The sequence below is a fragment of the Meriones unguiculatus genome, chromosome 6, assembly GCF_030254825.1.
Source record: "Meriones unguiculatus strain TT.TT164.6M chromosome 6, Bangor_MerUng_6.1, whole genome shotgun sequence".
Lineage (NCBI taxonomy): Eukaryota > Metazoa > Chordata > Mammalia > Rodentia > Muridae > Meriones > Meriones unguiculatus.
In genome coordinates this window covers 75,606,839-75,612,726 of record NC_083354.1, presented here as the reverse complement: position 1 = coordinate 75,612,726, position 5,888 = coordinate 75,606,839, and the positions used below count along the sequence as shown (strand labels likewise).

Below are 5,888 nucleotides of genomic sequence, written 5' to 3'. Positions count from 1 at the left end.
TCCCAGCACTCAGTGTGGGGGGCAGAGGCAGGCAGATCACTGTGAGTTTGAAGCCAGCCTGGTCTACAACGCGATCTAAGACAGCTAAGGCTACACAGAGAAACCCTGTCTCAAAAAACTAAAGAAAGAGAAAGAGAGGTGAGCAGAATTTTACCAACTGTCCTGGTTAGTGGTTTTTGTTTGTTTTGTCTTGTTTTGTTTTTGTTTTTGAGCTCAGGGTGGTGTACCCCCTAAGCAGGTGGCCCCTTGTTGTGTAAGAAAGCAGTCTGATGCTGAGCCTGATGGCCAACTGTTGGGCAGAGTAAATGGAATTTTATGTAAGAACTGGGAAATAGTAAGAGCTGGAGAGGACAGGAACTCCACAAGGAGAGCAACAGAACAAGAAAATTTGAACACAGGGAACTTCCCAGAGACTCATACTCCAACCAAGGACTATTCATGGAGATAACCTAGAACCCTGACAATGCTGCCACTTCTGATGAGAACTGATAGACTAAGATCAGAAAGAAGGAGAGGAGGACCTCCCCAATCAGTGGACATGGGGAGGGGCATACATGCAGAAAGGGGGGGAAGATGGGACCAGGAGGGGAGGAGGGAGGGGCTTATGGGGGGATACAAAATGAATAAAGTGTAATTAATAAAAGTTAAATAAAAAAATTGCCATCATAAAAAACAAAAAAGAAAAAGAAAGCAGTCTGAGAAAGCCAATGAGCAGCATTCCTCAAGAGAATGCTTCAGTTCCTGCCTCCAGGTTCCTGTCTTGAGTTCCTGCCTTCTCGCAGTGATGGTGTGTGATCTGAGAGTTGTAATATCTAATAAATCCTTTTATCCCTAAGCTGCTTTTGGTCATGTGTTTATCAGAGCACAGAAACCCTAACTGAGACACCAACACTCTGGAAACATTTTAGCTATCAGTAATCCTTTCTCAAGTATAACATTGTATGATAGAGGTATTCTTGGAAGAAAAAAAAAAGGTTTTCACTTGCTTTTCTGACCTAAAAAATGTGGTTACAGCCCGAGGACGCCTAGCTCAGTGGAACAGCCCCTGCTAGGCATGTAGGAGGTGCTGAGGTCAAGCACAACACCAAAATAAATCTTACATGAAAAAAATGATTAAATATGTTTCCCTTTGATCCTTTTTCTATATTTTGTACCGAAAAGCCTACTCTCAGTTCCTTGAGTGTCCAAGACTGTTTCATCATATAATTCATTCAAACTTAAAATAGCATAACCTTTTCCTTCAGAATTTCAAACTTTCTATATCACTTGAGCTGGCACACACAGACACAAATGCACACACACACACAAAGGACAGAACAAATGAAACATTCAAGATGGGAATTTTGAAGAGGTTTTATTTAAAGGGCATGAGCAGTAAAGAGAAAAAGTGGCCAAGGCAACTCACTGTGGACTGAAGACCCAGAGGGAAAAACTGAGTGAGCTATCACCTACACAAGAGCAATGATGACTGAGAGGCACAGCAACTGGCAGCAACCTCACTACAGAAATAAATGCCTAGACATAGCATCTCTTCTCCCCCCATGTCCTGTGGAAAGCCAGAGAACCCAGGTGGCTTTGATGTGCATGCAGAGTGCCTTCCAGAGCTGGAGAAGGATCCAGAGCTGCAAGCTGGCATGGCCAAGCAGCATCAGATCTACCGCATTCAGTCGAAGCAGAGAGTTTAATGAAGCCTATGAAGCACTAGCAGATTTTTTTTTCTTTCTCCCTACATGTAAGTTTTAACCCATGGTTTGCTGAGCCAAGAACTCCACTCCAAAGCTTGCGAAACCTACACTACAATCCTCCAAGCCAGCAAAAAAGCCATTTAATAAAGAACAGGACCTTTGAGTAACACAATTCCTTGTAAAGTGGTCGGTTACAAACTTCTAAACGTTCAGCATGAGTTAACAGACTGTTTGACAAGAGTAAGGAGAACAGGGAAGGTTGATGACAGCACAGTCGCATGGGCCATAGGCCTCAGCTCCTATCTGTTAGCTTGCAGCTATGCCTGGGAGAAAGATCAGTGGGTGAAAATTAGCCCCGTAAGCTTTTGCACTGACAACCTAAAAGTTCAAACTGGGAGAGAAGCAATAAGGCAGCAGGACCCGTGTCCATGGGAAGCTCCTGGATGTGGCAAGAGACATTGCCATGACAGAAGGCACTGGTGAGAAGATGAGCTGCTAGAGGATGAGAAAAAGAGCCCTAGGAAGCTGAGGGTGAAGGTACACACCTGAGAGATAGCACCGGGCAGGGAGAGGCAGAAGGATCAGAAATTCAAAAGCCAGCCTGGGCTACACGAAACTCAGCCTCAAAATAGAACAAACCTCCTAGAAACTGGGGAAAAGAATAGGCTACGTAACTCTCAGACAGGCTACCGCACATCACCCCAAGCAGAGAAAGAATAAAAGGAAGCTTATCGTTATGCATAAGGGCAAATCATGACCGGAAAAACTGACAGCACGTGATTCCTTTAGGTTTTGTTTTATTTTATGTGTATGGATATTTTTGCCTGCGTGTATTATGTCTATTTACCACAAGCGTGCTTGGCATCCACGGAGGGCAAAAGAGGGCACCAGATTCCTGGACCTGTAGTTCCAGGTGGTCGTGAGCCACCATGTAGGTGCCAGGTCCTCTGCAAGAGCAGGCGGCATTCTAAATCATTATGCCACCTCTCCAGCACTTTTCCTTTTAGCCAGTCTCTCCCAAACCACCAAGTTGGAAAAAGCCATCTACACTCACCGTAAGCATGAAGCTCAGTGTTTGATAGAAATGCTCATCTATAAACAAGACAGAGGAAAGCAGTCCAGTTGATCACAGAGATAGACGCTAACTATGAGTGAGCCCAAGTCCAGAGCATCAGTGTCTTCAGCCCTGAGTCATTCGCTGAGCGATAGCTGGGTGCACAGCTGGGTTATTTCTGGGTTGTTTCTGTACTTTCTGATGGCTTGGAAAGGGAACCAGGATATTGACAGCAGAATGAAGATCCAGGAGCTCTAACAGTAAGTCAAAAGCTTTTCACTGAAACTAGCATAGAAATCCAACACTTATGTGTTCATGCATAAAAACACATTTATTAAGAAGTTAGGCATGGTAGCGCATGTCTGTGACCCCAACACTCTGGGAGGCAGAACCAGGTTGATATTTGTGAATCGAGTCCTGCCCAGTCCACAAACTGAGTCCAGGACAGCCAAGGCTACACAGAGAAACCCTGTCTAGAGAAGAATAGGAGGAGGAGAAGGAAATGACAAAGTTCCCAATTCAGCTTGGTAGGGTTGATTTCTTGCCTTTTTTTTTTTTTTTTTTTTTTTTTCTACCTTCCAGAAGAAAGCTACAAGTGTAAACAGGTAAATTTTCCTCAAGGAAAAAAAAAAGTGCATAAGTTTCTAAGAATCAAGAGGATTAGAGCAGAAGCACACGGAACAAGAAATGTGAACTCAGGGGCTAGAGAGATGGGTCGGTGGTTAAGAGCACTGTCTGCATTTCCTAAAGACCTGGGTTCAATTCCTAGCACCACATGGCAGCTTACAACTGTCTGTAACTCCAGTTCCAAGGGATTTGACATCTTCATGCTAATGCACATAAAATAAAAATAAATAATTTTAAAAAAAGAAATGTGAACACTCTGAAACTCAGAAAGCACCTAATAACTAAGCCAGTGGAAGCCATCTCCAAAAACAGCGCCTGAAAATGGGCACTGGAACAGTCCAACTCAAGCGGAGGGATCCTAGACTAGGCTCTCCCGGCATACTGCAGAAGAAAGGGTTAAAGAGAGCGCACCGTGGACATGGGTGCACATCACGGAGCAGCTCTCCCGGTAGGACCTGGACTGGGTTCTCCTCAGGAGTGTTGAAGCAGAGCGAACAGACATCACGTAGCAGCAGGTACCCTCCCTCCCTGTCTATGGTTTGGCTTTAAAAAAAAAAAAAAAAAAAAAAAGTAAGCCTTTATTTCCTTGTTTCTCAAAATAAGTTAGCTGAACAGGTTACTTTGGGAGGTGATTAGTCGAAGAGACCAAATTCCATATCCTCATCTGATTCCTCCGACTGTTCTTGCCTTCAGCCTTGGCTGGGGCCGCAGCAGCAGGAGCAGCCGTGGTGGCCACAGGGGCAACAGCCACAAATGCGGATGGATCAGCCAAGAAGGCCTTGACCTTCTCAGCAAGTGGGAAGGTGTAGTGAGTCTCCACAGACAAAGCCAAGACCCGCTTGTGTCCATTGATGATAGAGTGTGGCACGGAGGCAACAGCTGGGTAACCAATTTGCAGACCAGGAAGCTGGTGTGCAGTCTGCTCTGTGACGTCAAGCACTTCCGGGTTATAGATGCTTCATTGTCAAACACCTGCTGGATGGTCAGCCGGAAGGCAAAGGAGGAGATGTCCAGCAGGTTCGGCAGCGTGGACCCACTGGCTCTCACTTTGTCTCCAATTTTGATCAGCTGCACATCGCTCAGAATTTCAATGGTACCTCTGGATATTTTATTGGTGATGCCTAAAGCCTGGACGAACGAGGTCTTCTCGGGTCCTAGACCAGTGTTCTGAGCTGGCACAGTGACCTCACACTGGGCGACGGCACCAGCTCGGGCAGTATATCCCTAATCTCAATGAGGTCCTACTTGGCGAACACAAAGCCCACATTCCCCGGATGTGGGGCAGCAGTTTCTCCAGAGCTGGGTTGTTCTCCGGGTGGCCTCTGATGGCCTTGCTCATCCTGGTGTTCTTGCCCATCAGCACCGCGGCCTTCCCGCGGAGGGACATGCGGATCTGTTGCATCTGCTTGGAGCCCACATGGTCCGCTCCCACAGTGAAGCATTTTGGGTAATCACCCAAAAGTTGGATCATCTTAAGGACGTAGCTGGACTTCCGGGTCGCTCTCTCTTCCCTGGGCATCACGGCGGTGCGTCAGGGATTCCCACGTAGGGTTTAGAGACGATGTCACGCCACTGAGAACGCCTGGGGAGAACATGGTTTTGCTTTTAGAGATCTCAGCCCCCCGCAGCTAATCACGGTTCAACAATATGAGAGTAAATAACTCATAAGTTTTTCATTGAACACTGTGCCCTGTCTTACTCCATCCTGTCAAGGAAGCAACTTATCTCTGGTACCTAGTCAGTGGCCACCCCTAGTCACTCAATGTCCAGCTAGATAACAGATCAACTGTCAGTCATACAAAGGAAGAAAGACTGAAGTCTGTCCAACACACCCGGACACTTGTCTCGTGCTGTCGTCTTCTCTTCTGGTCCCATTCAATACTGAAGAAAGAATTGCATCCATATTATTGCCTGTTCTGGCAGCAACATAGCCTTCCCAGGCCATTGCATGGTCTCCAAATCCAGAGTTACCCCCCAAATAACTTATCACGTCTCAAAGTCCCTACACTTCCCATTCTGAATCATTTCAGGCCACAGGCGATAAAACTATGTGACTGCCTCTACTCATGGACTGTGCAACTTTTCTCATCAATTAATACGTTTTTCAGTTGCCTGCACTGACCCTTCAGAGGCTAGAAAGGAAATTTTCCACTCCTCCTGCAAGTGAAAAGATAGCTCTCAACATGAAAAGGAAGTTTAGGTTATGGTAGAAGTAGATTTTTTTTTCCTCTGTGAAATTGTGAGGTGGCTAGGGAATGTATTTTATTTTTGCTATCACAAGTCAAACAGCAGAAGTTACAGCTCCAGTGTGATAAATGCTTAGTTAAGACAAAAAAAAAGTGGGGTTTAGGGAAATGGCTCAGTGTGTAAAGTGAATTGTTGCACGAAGCATGAGAACATGAGTTCAGATCTCCACGCTCAGGTAAAAAGCTAGGCACAGTAGGAGGTGTCTGTCACCCGCTGGGCTGTGAGGACAGGTTGAAGCTTGGGACTGCTGGCCAATCAGTCAAGCTAAAATGGTG

At 45.9% G+C, this 5,888-nt stretch overlaps 1 pseudogene; it reads right to left on the bottom strand.

Moving 5' to 3' along the window:
* Positions 1-3,670: 3,670 nt before the first annotated feature.
* LOC110566174 (large ribosomal subunit protein uL10-like) lies at positions 3,671-4,885 on the bottom strand (annotated as a pseudogene).
* Positions 4,886-5,888: the final 1,003 nt, after the last annotated feature.